Genomic DNA, 19,267 nt, shown 5'->3' on the forward strand with positions numbered 1-19,267 from the left:
GTGTTTTGTGAAGTGTTATTAATGCTACAAATCTTAGCTATTTATTATGATTATGTGTCTCAATTTTAACAGATTGTTTCATGGGGGGTGGTTATTTACTTTCTAACACTGAAGAAATGTAGTGATGAGCTTCTAAGAAGCATATGAGTATGACCAAATGCTTTGACTTGAATAAATCTGTTTGAAGGTTAGTGGTCATCTTTGATATAAATCCATTCATGGTGATAAATGTCCACACTAAAGTCTCTGGGTTTGAAAGGCTAGCTTGCATCATCTCCCATTCCTTAACACAATTTTATTTTTTTTTAAATTAAAGGCAGTTTTACAACAAAATGAAAGGAAGTTTTTTATTTTATTTTTTTATTACAAATAGTTTATTGTCAAGTTGGTTTCCATATAACACCCAGTGTTCACCCCCACAAGGGCCCCTCTCCATGCCCCCCCCCACATCCATCAGTCCTCAGTTTTTGTCAGCATTCAAGAGTCTCTCATGGTTTGCCTCTCTCCCTTTCCCCCACCATTTCCCCCCTTCTTCTCCCCCTTGGTCCTCCGTTAAGTTCCTCCTAATCCTCCTATACGTGCAAACATATAAAAATATGGAACGCTTCACGAATTTGCGTGTCATCCTTGCTCAGGGGCCATGCTAATCTTCTCTGTATCGTTCCAGTTTTAGTATATGTGCTGCCGAAGCGAGCACAAAATGAAAGGAAGTTTAACCAATGAAATATAAATCACTTAATATGACCTTATCCTAATCCAGTCATTGGTTTCCTTAGTTTTCAGATGCCCTTTCAACTCCATGATGTGCTATATTGTTTCATAGTTATTTTAGTGATTGAGTTAATAATCTTTTATTTAACATTATATCATTAACACTTCTTATGCTATATAGTTGTTCATCATTATCTCTTTTAATAGCTGCTTAATAACATTTGGGCTATTACCAAATTACATTATTCCATTACCTTAATATGTTGTTATTTACATGGACATTTAAATTGTTTTCAAATAATGCATTAATACTTCAGCAAATATCTTTCTGGGTAGAACTTTTTGTTCATTTCTTTAAGGTTTTTAGTAATCTGTACAACCCAACATGGGGCTCATACTCACAACCCCAGATCAAGAATCTTAGGCTCTACTAACAGGCTGGGTGTTCCTGTTCTTTCTTTAAAATGCATTTCTTTTAGTAGACTCAAGAGATTATTATATCCCCTTCCAGAACGACTAGCACATAGGGGAATATCAAGGTCAACATAATATTGCCATTTCTTCATGTGAATATTTAAAACTTTTAAATAGTTTGGATAATATATAAAAAATTGTTACCTCAAAAGGACAAATATCATATGTTTGCACGTATAGGAGGATTAGGAGGAACTTGACGGAGGAACAAGGGGGAGAAGAAGGGCGGAAATGGTGGGGGAAAGGGAGAGAGGCAAACCATGAGAGACTCTNGCACTGAGTGTTATGTGGAAACTAATTTGACAATAAACTATTTGTAAAAAAAATAAATAAATAAATAAATAAATAAAAGACAGTTTGAAACCCCCCCCAAAAAAAAAATTGTTACCTCAAGGTTAATTTTAAATTTCTATTAATAATGAGGGTGAACATTTTCCATAGCTTTATTAGAGTTTGCTTTTGTGTGTATAAACTGTTTCTATTAATTGCCCATTTTATCTGCTGGGATATTTTCTTATAACCTATATTAACACCTTACTGCAAAAATTTTCATAATTTTTGCTTTTCCTTTTTTAACTTAATTTTAAATCAAATGGCCTTAACTTTTAGATGGTCAAATAAGGCTTCAATTCTCTTTATGATTTCTTAGATTGTCTCAAATAGAGGAAGTGATTTTCTCTAAAGAGTTGATAAATATTTTATTTTCTATCTTCCTACATTAAAAAGTTATAAGTGTTTTATCCTTGAAGTTTATTTAGAAGAGTTGGGACTTACTTATAATGCTCCAAATTGGCAGCTTTAATAAAATAACATGCTCTCTGATTTCTCTGCGCAAACATGGAGCAAGGGAAAAAAATCTGATAATCATACATGAAGAATAATTTTTAAAAATGCCAAGAGTAGAGAGTTACTGCAGACTGACCCAGGTGTAGCTATTTCTTTCTTCCCATGACCCTGTTGAGAAACTGATGAACCTGTGAAAAAATTACACACTATAAATGTGTTTTCTATTTTTCTGTTTTCTGGAAGATTATGTATAATTTGGAAATCATGTGTTTCTTGCATGTTTGGTGAAAATCGTGTGTGTTATTATCTGAGGGCATGGTCTTTTGTGTGAAGACTTTGAGAATAGGGAACTAGTCTACTTTGCAAATCTTTTGGTAAATTGTTACATTGTAGGCATCTAACTTTTATTTCATCCAAGTTTTCAACATTTTTTTTTTTATAGTGCTCTTGGCATTTAAAATATCTTGAATGTAACTGTAGTCATGCCTCCTTTTAAATCACATTTTCATTTGTTCCTTCTGTCTCTTTTCCTGCGTAATCTTCCAGAGAATTCTTGGGACGCCTGGGTGGTTCAGCTGGTTGAGTGATTCTTGATTTTGGCTCAGATCATCCCAGGGTCATGAGCTTCAGCCCCATATCAGGCTGCAAGCTGAGCATGGAGCCTGCTTAAGATTCTCTCTCTCTTTAGCCCTCTACCCCTTTCCCCAACTTGTGTGCACTCTCTCTCTAAAATAAAATGAGAGGAGCGCCTGGGCAGCTCAGTCGGTTAAGCGTCTGACTTCGGCTCAGGTCATGATCTCATGGTTCATGGGTTCGAGCCCCGAGTCAGGCTTTGTGCTGACAGCTAACTTAGAGCCCAGAGCCTGCTTCGGATTCTGTGTCTCTCTCTGACCCTCTCCTGCTCATGCTGTCTCTCTCTCTCTCTCTCTCTCAAAAATAAATAAAACATTAAAAAATTTTAAATAAAATGAGAAAAAAATTAAATCTTCCAGAGAATTATGAAGATTATCTCTTAAAAAAAGACTTAAATTTGTCTTTGGTAATGCTTCTAATGACTTTGTTTTCTATTTAGTTATCTGCTTTTAACTTGATTACTGTTTTCTAATTTTATTATCCTTTACTCACTAATTCCAACCTTTTCATTTCCTACTTATAAAGCTACATTTTCATTCTAAATACCGCTTCGGCTGTATTCCCCAGGCTTTGATAAACAATTTTCTAAATATTTTTTTTAACATTTCTGTAATGATTTCCTTTTCAGTTATTTAACAGAGGTATTTTAAAATTTACAAATGTGGGGCGCCTGGGTGGCTTAGGTGGTTGAGCGTCTGACTTTCGCTTAGGTCATGATCTCGCGGTTTGTGGGTTCGAGCCCCGCGTCGGGCTCTGTGCTGACTGCCAGCTCAGAGCCTGGAGCCTGTTTCAGTCTGTGACTCCCTCTCTTTCTGACCCTCCCCTGCTCACGCTGTCTCTCTCTCTCTCTCTCTCCTAGAAATAAATAAAACATTTAAAAAAATAAATAAAATTTCCAAATGTATGAAAGTTCTTAATTCATTTTATTATTGACTGCTAATTCAATCGCATTGAGGTAGGAAAATGTAATCTGTATGCTACCAATTCTTTGAAATCTTTTGAGACTTAGGGCCAGTATTCACAAATGCTAATTTTTATAAATATATACATCGAAAGAATACATACTTAAAAATTGATAGGGGCTGATTTATATATGTACATTAACCAGTCATTTATGTTCAAATTTACAGTATTTTTTTTATATACACTTGACATGCCAGTAATGAGAGATATGTTGAAATACTCCACTATGAGGAGACAGTTTTTTCATTTTGTTTCTGTAATCTTACTGTTTTTTTGCTGGTAGTTTGAGGCATTTTTATTAGGATGATACAACTTTAGAACCGTTATATTCTCAGGGTGAGTTGACATTTTATCAATGTAAGTGACAAAGTGACAAAGGTTTACTCTTAATATTTTTTATCTTGATATCTCTATGCAAATTAATTTTTTTAAATGTTTTATTTATTTCTGAGAGAGAGAAACAGCGTGAGCAGGGGAGGGTCAGAGAGAGAGGGAGACATGGAATCTGAAGCAGGTTGCAGGCTCTGAGCTAACTGTCAGCACAGAGCCCGACATGGGGTTCGAACCCATGAACCATGAGACCATGACCTGAGCCAAAGTCGGACGCTTAACCGACTGAGTGACCCAGGTGCCCCGCAAATTAACTTTTAAAAGTGTTTTGCTGGTATATATTGTGTCCTTTCTATGCCCTTTTTTAAAATTAAAAAATATCCAATCTGACAATCTGTCTTTTAACTGACAATTTGGTCCATTGTAATTATTGATATATTAGAACTTCTTAAATCTGTGTTTATTGTCTTTGTGTGTGTGTGTGTGTGTGTTTATTTTTTGAGAGAGAGAGAGAAAGAGGGAGACACAGAATCTGAAGCAGGCTCCACACTCTAAGCTGTCAGCACAGAGCCGGTTGCGGGGCTTGAACCCACAAGCTGTAAGATCATAACCTGAGCCGAAGTCCAACGCTTAACCGACAGAGCCACCCAGGCTTCCCTGTGTTTATTGATTTTAGCATTTCCTTACGTTTTTTTTTTTTCTATGTAGAGGTTTCAAGATTCCTTCCAGTTATAAACATTCTATATTATAAAGTAGGTAAAATTAAATAAGTAGCATCATTCAAGCTATACATTTAATTGCAAACAGTATGAGAGCAGTCAGGATGCTCATTCTTGAAGGATGGATTCTATTTGAATAAGCAGAAAGATTAACATTGACAGTAGGAAGCAGGATGAAGGTATACACTGTAAAAGAAGTTGATAGAGGCCAGGGAAGAAAGAGGTCATGATTATAAGAAAAAGACCTACAGCCTAGAAGGAAGGCAAAGCAAAGAGAAAGGAAAGAGGGGCTGGAAGATGATTATAACAATGAGCATAAATATTACAAATATGTGTAGATATTTACTCTAGAGATTAGAGCAGCAACTTTAACCCTTGCATTGGGCTCTCCATAGTCTCAGAGTGGTAATGCAAAAGAATCCTACATCTTGAGTCATTTTGATAGAGGAGAAGTAAGTTGGAAGTGAATTGTTCCTGAACTTAGGTTCAGGGAAACCGTAAGTGTCATTTTTAACTAGTGAAATCTTGTTTCCACAGGAACAGTGAGACCTATCAGTGGAAGTAGCAACCAAGCTGTTAGAACATTCCAGGGTCCCCACATGCTATCTGTGGACTTCTAATGGAGAGAGGAGCTTTTATGAAATATTTATTAGAAAGTAAACTGGACTTCCCAGTACCATTTGTAGTTTTTGTAAGTATAAGGGTAAAGGCTATCTTACACAGTGTTCTGAAAAATGTTCATAATTCTGAAAGAAGGGAGTAGAAAATATTGGTCAAGAAATCCCATTATAAGAGAGCAAGGTTTGAGTGCCCTCATTTACATTCCAGCCTGGGAAATGGTCTTTCATTGGATGATAAGAAAAAGGCAGAAGCTTATTCATGACCCTTCTATTAGAACCAAATTTATGAGTGAAAAAGAAATAATGACTGAAAATTTACAAGAATTATGAGGCAGGAATGGAGCAATGTGTTCTGAGCTTTTCCTCTTGCTATCATTAATAAATCTAAGCTGCCTAGTTGCTACTCTTATCCCAGAGAGCTGAATGATGATTAGGTCTCTCTCCTACATTAGCAATCTGAATGCATTAACAAAATGTCACTTTGTTCAAGATTAGATGTCAGAGGGGGTCAAAAAAGCAAATGCCAGATTCAAATCCACACATCCACAGATTCCTACTCTTACTGCCAGCTGAAGGAAACTGCTATCAGGGCTGAGTCTTGTGTAACCTTCCTCAGGCTGCCTATGGAGTTTTGTCATCAGTGTATCAAAAGGTCACAGTACAAGGAAAGTTGAACAATGTCTGTGATGCCCCACTGTCAAAACTCTTTTCCCTAAGGCCATCATAATTAAAGAGTGTGGTGCTGGCACAGAGGCAGACTGATTGGTGAACAGCCTAGATGACCCAGACCCTCAAATATGTAAAAACTTAGTGTGCACTTAAATCCTCATCTCTTGTCATGTACAAAAAGAGGGGGGCAGGGTGTTAGATTTTAATGTAATGAATATGCAAACATTGTAAGAAACGGTCATTAATTACTCCAGTCTAGAGATGAGGGCAGTAAAGTTTGTAGGATGAATGCCGGCAGTATAGAATGCTTTAAGAGCATGACTCTGTAGTCGGTAACCTGTAGTGTAATTTAGCTAGCAGCTTCCTGTCTTTCTCACTTGAGCAAGTTGCCCAGTTTTTCCAAATTCACAATTCTGCAATCTATAAAATGGGAGTGGCAATTAAACCTATCTTGGGCAACTTACATGTTTCCTCATCCCAAATAGTGATATTGTAAGACTTTCACAGTATATAGTATTTGGAATAATTATTAGAAAATCGACCTTGTTCCCAGAAAATGTAACCATGGGAAAGCCTAATATCTGTCTCATAACCACATCCTTTCTTATCAAATACTATTAATTCATACATTAGAACAAAGAAGGGAAAGATTGGTCTACATAAAATTTTAAAAAATTATGTGCAAAATCTTAAAAGAAACATCAAACCAAACATTTTGAAAAATATGTCAAACTGAACTTTCTGTAGATCTGAAAATTTGGAGGGGTATAACTTCTAGTGAGTCTGTTGGCAATAAATTCTCTTAACTTCCTTTCTCCCCCACTTCCCCCCAAAAGTATCTGTATTTTACCTGTACTTTTAAGGAACATTTTCATTGGATATAGAACTCCTGGTTGAGAATTTTATTCTTGCAGACCCTAAATCTATAACTCTGTTATTTTCTGGTCATCATTGTTTTTGATAGGATATAAACTGCTACTTTTTCATTATTCCCCTGTGTGTCATGGAATGTTTTTTTTTTTCTCCCGGGGTTGATTTTAAGATATTTTGTTTTCTAGAAGTTCAACCCTGATCAACATAGGTGTGATTTCTTTGTATTTGTCCTGATTAGATTACACTAATATTTCTGGATTTGTGAGTTGCTGTTTATGATAAAGTTGGCCAGTTACATGAATTTAGAGTTTTTGATATTGTTCCAGATGTAATGGAGGTTTTGTTAGCGGGGTTTTTTTTTTTTTTTTTCCAATCTATTTTCTCTCTGTGCTTCAGTTGCATAATTTTCATTGAGCTGAGTTCAAGTTCATGGATCTTTTGTATGTCATCTTTTAATCTCATCCAATGACTTTTTAAAATGATTTTTGGATTTCAGATATTCGATTTAGTATTTGGTGTTTTTTTTTACAATGTTCAAATCTCTTATGAAATTCTCAATATCTTCACTTATCTCTATCTCTTCCTGTGAAGTGAACTGTTGAACCTTTTAATCTTAGTTATTTTAAAGTCCTGTCTGACACACAAAAAAATGCTCAACATCACTCCTCATCAGGGAAATACAAATAAAAACCACAATGAGATACCATCTCAAATCTGTCAGAATGGCTAGCACTAACAGCTCAGGCAACAACAGATTTTGGTGAGGATGCGAAGTTAGAGGATCTCTTTTGTACTGCTGGTGGGAATGTAAACTGGTGTAGCCATTCTGGAAAACAGTCTGGAGGTTCCTCAAGAAATTAAAAATAGAACTACTCTATGACCCAGCAATTGCACTATGAGGTATTTATCCAAGAGATACAGGTGTGCTATTTCAAAAGGGCACATGCACCCCAATGTTGATTAGGAGTGCTCTTGACAATAGACAAAGTATGGAAAGAGCCCACATGTCCATCGATGGATGAATGGATAAAGAAGATACACACACACACACGCACACGCACATACACACACTGGAGTATTAGTCAGCAATCAAAAAGAATGAAATCTTGCCATTTGCAACTACATGGATGGAACTAGAGGGTATTATGCTAAGCGAAATTAGAGAAAGACCAACATCATACGACTTCACTTATATGAGGAATTAAAGATACAAAGGAGGTAAACGTAAGGGAAGGGAAGCAAAAAAATAATATAAAAACAAGGAGGGAGACAAAATATAAGAGACTCTTGAATATAAAGAACAAACAGAGGGATGCTGTAGGTGTTGTGGGAGGAGAAATGGGCTAAATGTGTAAGGGACATTAAGGAATCTACTCCTGAAATCATTGTTGAACCATATGCTAAGTAACTTGGATATAAATTAAACAATAAATTTTTTTAAAAAGTCTGTCTGAAAATAGCAATACCTGGTTTGCTTCTGAGTACATTTCTTTAGACTATTGGTTACATGTTACATGTTACTGTCTCTCCCCCACCCCATATCTGTTCATTTTTTTTTTATTGAATAGTGGATACTTTGATACCTTATAAAGACTGTATATTTTCTAAAGTCCTGTTATTTTCTTTGGAGAGTGTGAAGTTTTGTTTTAGTAAGCAGTTAAATTACTGATGGGTCATCTTGAACCTGTGAAGTCTTAGTTTTGTGATTTGCAAGACCAGATCTATTTCTTTCTTACCCTCAGTGTTTTAGTCCTGGAATGTAACTATTCCTGAAGGTCTTTCTCCATGTTCACTTCCCAACTAAAGTTGGTGTACTCCATGTTAATGGAGCAGAGGTCACACTTTGCTTGTTCTATTGCCTTCTGCATTCTTCATTCCTCTCCTCTCCCAGTCTTATAATACTTGGGGTGCCTGGGTGGCTCAGTCGGTTAAGCATATGACTCTTGATTTTGGCTCGGGTCATGATCTCATGGTTTGTGAGTTTACGCCTCACACTGGGCTCTGTTCTGGCAGTACCGAGCCTGCTTGAGATTTTCTCTTTCTCTCCTCTCTGCTTCTCCACCTCCCTCCTTCTCTCCTTCCCTCTGCCTCAAAAAAAAAAAAAAAAAAATCTATAATACTTAGTTCCCTTTTGTAGATTCAGGTCCACTCTAGTACCAGAGGAAGTTTGACCTAAGGCAGAAGGAATCAATCAGCTCAAAGCCCACATAAAGTCTCAGCATAATTTCTTATAGGTATTGGCACACGGCACTGAGATTGTGCTTTTATCTACATTTCTTTCAAATCATCTTATAAACCATGCAGGACAAGGAGCTAATCTTTGAGCTTAGTTCTCCTCCCAGGAACCAGATTCCTGCTTCTGAATTTTTATTCAGTGCTTGTAGCCCTGCTATTCTTACATGGAACATCTTAATCCTGTCTACTTGTTTGGATTGAAGGGTTTTGTTTTGTCTGCCTTGGGTTCTTTCTTGCTCTGTGCTATCCACTCTTGGGCAAGTTTGTTCATGATAACTTTTGACCTGGATTGAGATAGTAGAATCCACTAAAGAATGTTGGTGAGCCAGACCAAACATTCTATGTTAATCTGCTTCTAAGTTCTTTGGGCAAATATTTATTGAACTTCTTCTGTATGCCAGGATCCCAGAATATAGAGATGAGTACTATGGAGAAATCCTGATATGTAGTACTGATTACTTACCCTAAGGGTAAAAACCACTGGTTGTTAAAACTTGAATGGGGGAAAAGCATATCTAAGTGTGTGTGTACACAAATAGTATTTATCCTGATTGAATAATGGGAGCTTCAGCAAAATAGTTTGCATTGGCCTGATGCTCAACATTTAATTTGCTTTACCCATCAAACCAAAAGACCTTCCTTCCCAGGCTGCTGCAGAGAAACTTTCTGAAGTCAGCTTATGAGCCCAATGCTGGGAAATGGCATTTAGCATAGCTGGCATGTTCCAGAGGCAATGGTTACCTAAGGGGAGCAGTGATGGAGGCAAATTGCTTCTCAATTTTATGCGACGCTGACTTGTCAACCCAGAGGATGCATTTCATTATCTGTGACTTTGCTGGGGATTAGTTTGGACAGCTCATTGAGGCAAATCTGCCTATCAAAATAACACTTGAGAGTTTTATTTATTTACTTAAATAGACTTTCCTATTGTAAAGAAAATTAAAAGCAAAAAGTGAAAACCATTAACTTTAAAAATTAGCAAAAAAAAAAATGGAGAAAATGAAACCTAACAGTTTTTGGAGCAGTCCATTTTTCCAGATATAACCACCCATTGCAGTGGTCATTCGTTTGTCCTGTGAAGGGATTCAAGGGTCAGAAATTAACGAGTTGCTCTGTTCTTTTTCCTTCCATTTCCCCCTTGAGATGGCCACAAAGAAAAGGTATTTTTGTGATCCTGCTCTGTCATTTCAATATGCCAGTGTTTCTGAATTTTATACTAGTCTAGTCTCATTCTCTTGGGATTCAAATATTTGAGCAGCAGAGCCTGAACCTTACAGCACCCTCCTTTATCATTAATCCAAGAATACAGGAACAAATGCATTTCTGTCCACCCATGCACAAAAGAGACTTTGAAAACTATGACAGAAGTTTTGAGAAGATGCTAAACAGTAGTGGTTTTCAACATTATCTTAGCTCTGGGACCCTTTACAAAAGTTTGGTGTAAACGGATGGAAACGTAATGTCTCACGTGTGTCACTCCAATTTGGCCCTTCAAGTAGCTCCTTGAATTAATGCCTTAAAGGTATTTGAGTATGTTGAAGGTAACTCATGCTTATTATGGAAAATTTGGCAAGTTAAAATAAAATGACACAGTAACTACCTTTTAACATGTCATGTATATATTCTTGTGTATATGTATGTACTTAAAATTTTTTTTAAAATATGGATTACGTTAACTTCATATCCCACCTTTTATTTGGAATTTTATTTTTTATCGGTTTCAGGAGTAGAATTCAGTGATTATCACTTAGATATAATACCCAGTGCTCAGCACAATTAGGTGCACAATTAGGGTATTAAGTGCCTTCCTTAATACCCATCACCCATTTATCTGATTGGCCCCCTCCCTCCAGCAACCCTCAGTTTGTTCTCTGTAATTAAGAGTCTCTTATGGTTTGTCTGCCTTCTTTGAAATTTTAACATAAATATGTTCTTTGAGAACACCCCACTTAATGTTTTAGTACATGGGTCTGCCGTTTCCCTATTGTTATCCGGAAGACGTTTCTCCAATTTTGTCTATTGTAAACAACAGTGATCCATGTAAACAACAAATCACAGATTGAAAAATACCTGTGGTGTCACTAAAAATATCTTATGAAAAAGAGTTAACCAAGACTCCTGTATCTGTATACCTAGTGGTCTCCTGGAAGGACCTGAATGGGAAACCATGCCCTTGATTGGATTCAGGTTTGATTATAACAGAAACAGGTGTGAGATAGTTGGATAGGAAGGAAGTGTCCCTGCTTCTCTGTTTGCTTCTTAGCCTCTTGCTTTTTCAGAGAGTGTAATCAGTAAATCTAACTGCTTAGATAGAGCAGGATTAGCAGACATTTTGGTAAATGCCAGAATGTAAATGTTTAGGCTTTGTAGGCCATGTGGTTTGTGGTAACTATTCAAATCTTATCATAAAGGGAGAGCAGACACAGACCACATGTAAGTTAATGGGTATAGCAGTGTTCAAATCTTTATTCACACAAAAAGATAGTGGGCTGAATTTGGCCTATAGGCTGTAGTTTGCTGAGCCCAAGATAATGATTGGATGAGGTTTACTAGTGGGTAGGGTCACTGTGCATATAAGGACAGACTGCTCAATCTGGCCACCATTTCTCTAGGCCTTAAAATTAGTGTACTGATAACGGCCAGTTAGGAGGGTTGACCATAATCCATTTTCTAGCTGCCCCCTCCCCCCTCCCCCAGTATTGGTCAGTGCTCTGGCCCATAGGGTGGTAAAGTTGGATCCCAGCTTGCATATGAGAAGCAGATGACCTTTCATAGGGCTTGACACTAAACTTTGTGTTCTAATCCAATATTATCAGAACTTCTTTTTAAGGAATGTAGAGTAAGGCTCAGGTGAAAATAAAGAGGGATTTTATTAATTTTATGGTGTAATAACTTTTGAGTTCCTTTGGAACTCTTGTTGGTATGAGGATAATAGTGCATGAATTCTAGGGTTGTCTAGTTAGATACCATCAAATTCATCCCATAGTTTTTATGGAAGTAATACCTTTTCTGCATGCACTGTTAGCATGACATTTGAGCACAAAGGACTATATTTTCTTCCCTGGCTAAAACTAAAAAAAAGTCACTCGAGTGTCTGCCTGCATGTGACTGTTGTTCAGAGAACAGCATTTAGAGATGGCAGGAGGCCAGATGGACTAATCTGATTGCAAGTGGAGCAGGGGCTTCTGGCCTGTCCCATGGGATCTTCTGTGAGGACACTCTAATGAAAAATAGATTAGATTTTTACCAAGTGGAGCTTCAGGTGTCAAATGCCTACATTGTACCATTTCCCATCCTCATTACAATTACTGTCATAAGAATTGATTCACATCGTGCTTTTTTTTGGGGGGGGGGGGGGATGGATGTGTGGGGAGTCCTCATTGCAGTTTTACCAGGGGGTAAAAATAAGACCTGGGAGTGCATTATCTGCACTGCCCTGGAAACCACTGGTCCCTGTAATTGTGAGGTATATTTTCTTTCTCAGGCAATCTCTATGTGTGGGTACTTTATGAAAACTCATGTTCTCAGTGGGGAAAGCATGTCCTGGGATGTGGAAGAGTGAGAACTTGTTCAAAGGAGAAGAAAGTAAAGTCAGTAGCAGAAACTGATAGCATAATTTATATATATATATAACATGTAATATATATAAATAATGTGCTAGAAAAGCCATTTATAAGGAAGTACAGATAACAGCTAAAAATAACAACCAAGGAAGCAAAAATCAAGTGACCAACAAATTCTGTAGTTGACTTTTTAGTATCGAGGTATTTGAAGAAGAATGCTGCTTCCAAGGGAATATTTAAAAAAAACAAACTAGTATTGGGAGGGGAGTAGAGACTTTCTAGAACTTTTTATTTTCCGGCAAGTAGAAAGGACTGGGGCCACAAAGCTCAGTAATGATAAAAATGTGGGCTTGCTTTCTGGTCTCTAAATCCCAGACCACTGCTTTTCTTTTCATTACCTTTCTTTTTTTAAACGTTTGTTTATTTTTGAGAGAGACAGCGCAAGCAGGGGAGGGTCAGAGAAAGAGGGAGACACAGAATCCAAAACAGGCTCCAGGCTCTGAGCTAGCTGTCAGCACAGAGCCCGACGCGGGGCTCGAACCCCCAAACTGTGAGATCATGACCTGAGCCGAAGTCAGATGTTTAACCGACTGAGCCACCCAGGTGCCCCCAGACCATTGCTTTTCTTTTCACCTACAGATTTTTCTTTAGAAGCAAATGGTTTTGTGCTCATTTTTCATATCCTTCAGTAGGAGTGGGTCAGCATTTTCTGGGCATATTCTGAAGAGTTCTCATCTTAAGAGAAGATCCATAAGGGGAGAATTTTTTCCTAATTACATTTGGGAGAAGTAGTAGTTCACTACTTACGTCTGTTGGATGGTTTCATCACACGTTGGTGTAGTGAAAAGCCTGGGAAAACTCACAGGAAAGAGGCTCTTTGACTTTATTTACCCAGAGTGTCTGGAACATACTTTGTCCTGATGCCCTTCTTGGGTGTTAATTAGACATCACTGAACATAATTTGGAAAACTTATTTGGATGTCCCATTAGCAGGGGCTCAGCCTGATTAAGGGTGGTAGTTGTGCCCCTGATTAAAATTTGCTGTTCCAGAAAGAAGAGCTAGTAATATTTATGGAGATTCCACAATATGACCTGCAATCTCTTTATCTTCTATTGTTTCTTTTTGCCCTCCTCTAATACCATTCTGTAGATACTATTTTCTTTAGTTAATTCCAGAAACCTGAGATTCTGAGAGACAAAGTGGTGTTTTCAAAGTATCTAATAAGTTAGTTGTGTAAAAGAGATAACCAGCCTAGGTTATTTTTCTCCAAATACCAGGCTCTTTGCACTAGACCATGGAAGGCAAGCAGGTAACTGTTTCCTGGTAGAGGTAGAATTATCTTGGTTTGCCTGGGACCCTGGAATGTGAGAATTAGAGTGCTAAAATCAGGAGAGTCCCAGGCAACCTGAGATTAGTTGGTCTCCTTATATTTCCTCCTTTTACCCTCATTATAAACATAGACGAGCTCTCCTAGGACTCTTTTCTGCTGAACCTGCATGTTGCCTCAGAATCTGCCCTGACACTGAGGTCCAGGCAGCCACTACCAATTGAAGGAAACTCGGTATGCATGCGCGTGGGTGTGTGGGAGGAGGGTGAGGTTATCTCTTCTCTAACCTATATTATGCTGGCTCATATGAAATCTTTTGCATACCAAATTCCTGAGTGCTAGGAGTGGGCTCCCTGCAGAGACTTTGGCTCTATATTTCAGACTCTAAACTGTATCCACCATGTCAGGCGAACACGATAACTGCCATGCTATGGAAACGATCCACCATGGAATGAACTGACATTTAGTGATTTTTTTTTTTTTTACTTCCCTTCAGGCTGAGAGCTTTCATTTGTGACCCAAATCCATTCTTCCCAATTCCCCAACCCATTAAATCTAGGCTAGTCTTGTTCTTGTATTTTGTTTTAGCCTCAACTCTCAGTTCTGAGAACATGCCTAAAACAAGTGACTTAATATCGAAGAAAGTGATTCTACCAACTTAAAAACAGAATCAATTTATTGAAGCTTCTCTGTAAAGTACAAACATCCTCCCTTTTATCAACAGAAGATCTTAATTATATCATAGATCAAAGTAAATAATAAAATGTGTAGGACTTAGGCTAAACAAGGAAGTCCTTCAAATCTGTTTCTAATTACCGCAGAGCATTTTTTGATATCCTGAGTTAAAAATCAGCCCTAATCCTCCAGTCCTATACAACTTGTAAGTGAGCTTCTTTATGTATATGTTCAGTTTTAGAACACAAATTATAAATGTACAGCTTGGTGCATTTAGTAAGTGAACATACTCTTGTAAACATTACTCAGATGAAGAGAAGATTATTAGGACCTTGGAAATACTCTTCATGCTATGTTTCAGCCACTCCTCCTTCCAGCATCTACTACTCTCCTGACTTTAATACCTGTAGAATATGTTTACCTGTTTTTGAGCCTTATATAAATGGCATCTTTTGCATGTGGCTTCTTTCATTTACTATTAGGTTTGTCATGAGCATTTAGGTTGCTGTGTGTAGCAGTTCATTGTGCCACAATGCATTGATGCATGCTACTGTTGGTAGGCATTTAAGTTCTGGGTTTTGGCTAGTACAGTGTTGCGATGAACATTACACATGTCTTTCAGGTGAACATATACACAGTTCTATTGGATGTGTACTTAGGAATGGAATTGCTGAGTTATGATGGTATATCCATATATTTAGCTTTAATAGATAATAGCAAACAATTTTCCAAAGTAACTATATTGTTCTATCCCTGGCAGCAATTATGATAGTCCCAAGCACTCCACAGCTTCATCAACAGCTAAGATCTCTTGTAGCAAAGAAAATACTTGTGTTCAGGCATAGGAGAATCTTTGTGGAAGTGGATCCCCCATTGCTGCCCTTTGCCTTCCTGCCTACCTCCTTTTCAGAAGATCATCAGTTTCCTTAAGTCCTTCCTTTTCTCAGTCTGCATTTTCTTTCCTGTTCTTTATTAGAAAAATTCATTAGAAATGTGATGCATTACTCCCCACTGAGTATGTGCATTTGTGTGAAGGACCAGGGGTAATGGTAACATAAGAAAAATGAATCACTGGAATTTTTGGCATCATTATCACCCAAAGTCCATAGTTTACATTAGGGTTCACACTTAGTGTTGAACATTCTGTGGGTGTGGATAAATGTAAAATGATGTGCATCCACCATTATAGTATCCTACAGAGTAGTTTCTCTGTCCTAAAAACCCACTATGTTTTGTCAGTTCATCCTTCTGTCTTCCCAAGCTCTGGCAACTACTGATCATTTTGCTCTCTCCATAGTTTTGCCTACTCTGGAATATCTTATAGAGTCCTAAATGTAGCCTTTTTAGTTTGGCTGCTTTTATTTAGCAATGTACATTTAAGTTTCCTCCTTCCATGTCTTTGCATTTATTGAGCTTATTTCCTTCTAAGGTTGAATACTAATCCATTGTCTGGATATACCATAGTTTATCCGTTCACTTACTGAAGGACATATTGTTGTATCCAAGTTCTGGAAATTATGAATAAGGCTTTTATAAACATCTGTGTACAGGTTTTTGTGCAGAATTAAGTTTTCAACTTTGTAAGTATCAAGGAGCGCAACTGCTAGATAGTATGATTAAGAGTGTTTGCAGACTTTTGGTTGTCCTGTCCATGGCCTGCTGTACTCACTTAACGTTACCTTCCTGGCTCTCTATACCAGATATTTCTGCTCAGATAGTCTTCAGAGCCTTTAAACTCAATAAATCTAAACTCAACACACGAAATCCTCATCTGCAATCCTACTCCTATACTGTCAGACTTGCTCTACTTCTGAATTCTGTTGTTGTTTCTGCATTCTAAGATCCACTTGGCTAGAGCCCCTCCTTCCCTGCCCTCTCCCCCTCCACTTTCCAGTTTAGTTCCTCATTTTTGCTTAAGCTGTTAAAATAGTCACTCCCTTGTTTTAAGCCTCCTGGTACCCCCCCCCCCCCAAACTAATCCAATTCATTTTGTAAACTCCTGTTGGCTAAATAAGTCTTCATAAATAACTTGGATTATTCTATTCTTCTGCTGGAAAGTTATCAGTTGTTTCCTAGTCTGTGGTGATTAAAGGCTAAACTCATTATTTTGTCAGTCAAGACATTCTATATTCTGGTTTCTATCGCCCTTCCTAGACTGATTTCCCTCTCTCTCCTGATAAGCTTTGTGACTTCCTGCCTTTGTGCTTTGCTCAGATTGTTCCCTTAAGTTGGAATATTCTCACCCTTATATTTCTTATTGTAGAAATCTTATTCCTCAAAACCAAATGAATGAACATGAGTTTCCTTATTGTGCACTTGCCATTACATGTGTAAATTGTCTCATTCAACTAAACTACAATTTAATTGAAGCTCTTCTAAATTTGACTGATTATTAAGAATCCCCTGGGCTTTGTACAGATGCACTTAAGTATAGAATAAGCCTACTGGAACACACTGTTGTTTCTTTTTACATATTACCTTAAGAGGACTTAATGCTTTTTTGTGCAGAATATGATATATATTTTTTTACTAGGTTACAAGATTGCTTAGGGCATAGATGGATATTTATCTCTGTATGCCTTGAATTTCTCAGCGTAGTTATTTGTACATACTTCGTGCTTAATGCATATAGATTTAATAAGTTAATAATACAATTCTCCAGGGAACTAAATGATGATTTAAAAAATTATCAGAGCATTCTCATACTCTATCTGTTCTTGGCCTTGCTTTTTTTCCTAAAATGTCTTTTTATCACACTGATTTTTTATTTTATTTTTTTGCTGTCATGATAGAACACATATTTCTAGGATGGGTCCAATGTCTCAATATCATTCAGGAGACTGGAAAAGCAATTAATTTTGTGTAAATATCTCATTTCTGGGAAACCCTGTATTTGAATCAATTCAGGCACACTAATTTTAATGTGGAAAGGAGAATATTATTCACTCTAACAAAACTACAGAGCCCAGAGTATGATAGGAAAATCATGACTATAAAATGATATTCCCCATGTGTGTGAAGACAGAAAGATATCAAATTGCCCTGGGTGATTTGTTCTTACAATTGCTCATGGTGATTTATTCAACTTCAAGTCTCTTCTAAGTTTTTCCAGAGAAAGATAAGGCCAAATTACCTGCTGGTGCCTAATCTTTCAGTACGATTACTTAAGAGAACGCTTTGGGGGCAGTTTTCTGCTTTGATGATATTATGGTGCATTCACCATTTAACAATGGTGAGATGATTGTCATTTATGGGACCCATCCTAACTACACAATGGTTTCTGATTAGGATAGGACCAAAATTGTTGCTGATTAGAGTAACATACTGTGGTTGGCTGTTATTGCCCCATATCTCGTTAGAAAAAGGTGGCACCTGTAGAAATCAATAATGCATGAGTTGAGAAAGCTCTGAGATAGCATTTCTGTTAAGTCCAGAAGGAATGAAAGAATCAAACTTTCTCAATCTCCAAGTTTCTTTTTATTCCTATCAAAGAGTTTATGTAGAGCACCTGTGTTGTGCTTTTTCACTATGCCAGCTGTTGTGGGTTAGACAAGAGAAATGTAAGTCATTATTTATATCCTCAAGTAGTTTGATTTCGTTGGGTGAGACAAGACACTTAAACACACAACTAAAAGGCAATGCAAGACCATATGTGGACAGTTTGCAAAGTATGTTATATAGAGAATGTGATCAAATTTAAAAGAGAAGGAAATGTTCATCTCTAAGGATGATTGGACTTAACTTGTCTGGATATTATGTGAGCCTAAAATGAAATAAGGAACAAGAACACTAATAGAGCTGTTGATATCTTTTGTCTTTTAGGCAGGAGTTTGAGTGCTCAATAGGAAATCTAAGAATTTTTAAACGGACATCTTTGGTGATTTTTAATGTATATTGTATTCATTATCCCTGAAAGTGCCAGAAAGTAAACAACCTCTTCCTAATGGTGGTATCTCATTTTGCATTCTTAAAGTGATTTTATTTACAGCTGGGCTATTAATTATCTTCATCAGTGGCAGCCTTTGAGCCATTCATTTGCTTTCTTTGCATTCTGGTATTTTCCTGCTGTCTCTCTTTGTGAGTGCACTTCTCTCTCTGCAGTGATCTATAGTGCTCAAGAAAGGTTTTTAAATTGACAGGCTGAAAGATATCAGCACCTGGGAGAGTTTATTAAACCCACAGCCAATGAACTTGGTTCAGCCAGTGACTTTAAAAGAATGAGTGTCTGAAAAGCTGCAGGGTACTGTATCGTTTTAGCACTGAAAAATGAGACAGAGATTTTGAACAGTGTGAAATGGACATTCTGTTCTGTAGTTGAAAGTGTGTGTGAGGGAGGAAGAGATTATGTTAATGGAAGAATACAGAAGAAAATACGAATGGGAACAAATTTATGTAAGTGGCAGTTTTCCAGGGACTCTCAAGGGTCAGGGCAAGGGAGCAGGATTCTTTTGGATGGGAAACAGTTCTACATCCAAATTTTGCCCTCTTTGTTTTCCTGTTTTAAGAGAGAGAAAAAAAAACATGAAGCTTTAAATGAAACAGCAACCTCCCTATATTACTTAGACACTCACTTGTCTATCTGTATGGGTTGGACAGGATGGTTCCTGGAGGCCCTGTCCAGCCCCTGGTTTTGAAGGTCTCTCCCAAGAAAGCAGTTTGTGTTTAATTTAAACATGAAATCTATATTC

At 37.3% G+C, this 19,267-nt stretch overlaps 1 non-coding gene across 1 annotated transcript; it reads right to left on the minus strand.

Moving 5' to 3' along the window:
* Window positions 1-590: 590 nt before the first annotated feature.
* Window positions 591-697, minus strand: LOC144230586 (U6 spliceosomal RNA). The gene has a single exon (XR_013334802.1). It is a non-coding gene; the product is annotated as a U6 spliceosomal RNA (small nuclear RNA).
* Window positions 698-19,267: the final 18,570 nt, after the last annotated feature.

The sequence above is a fragment of the Crocuta crocuta genome, unplaced genomic scaffold, assembly GCF_008692635.1.
Source record: "Crocuta crocuta isolate KB4526 unplaced genomic scaffold, BGI_CrCroc_1.0 scaffold144, whole genome shotgun sequence".
NCBI lineage: Eukaryota > Metazoa > Chordata > Mammalia > Carnivora > Hyaenidae > Crocuta > Crocuta crocuta.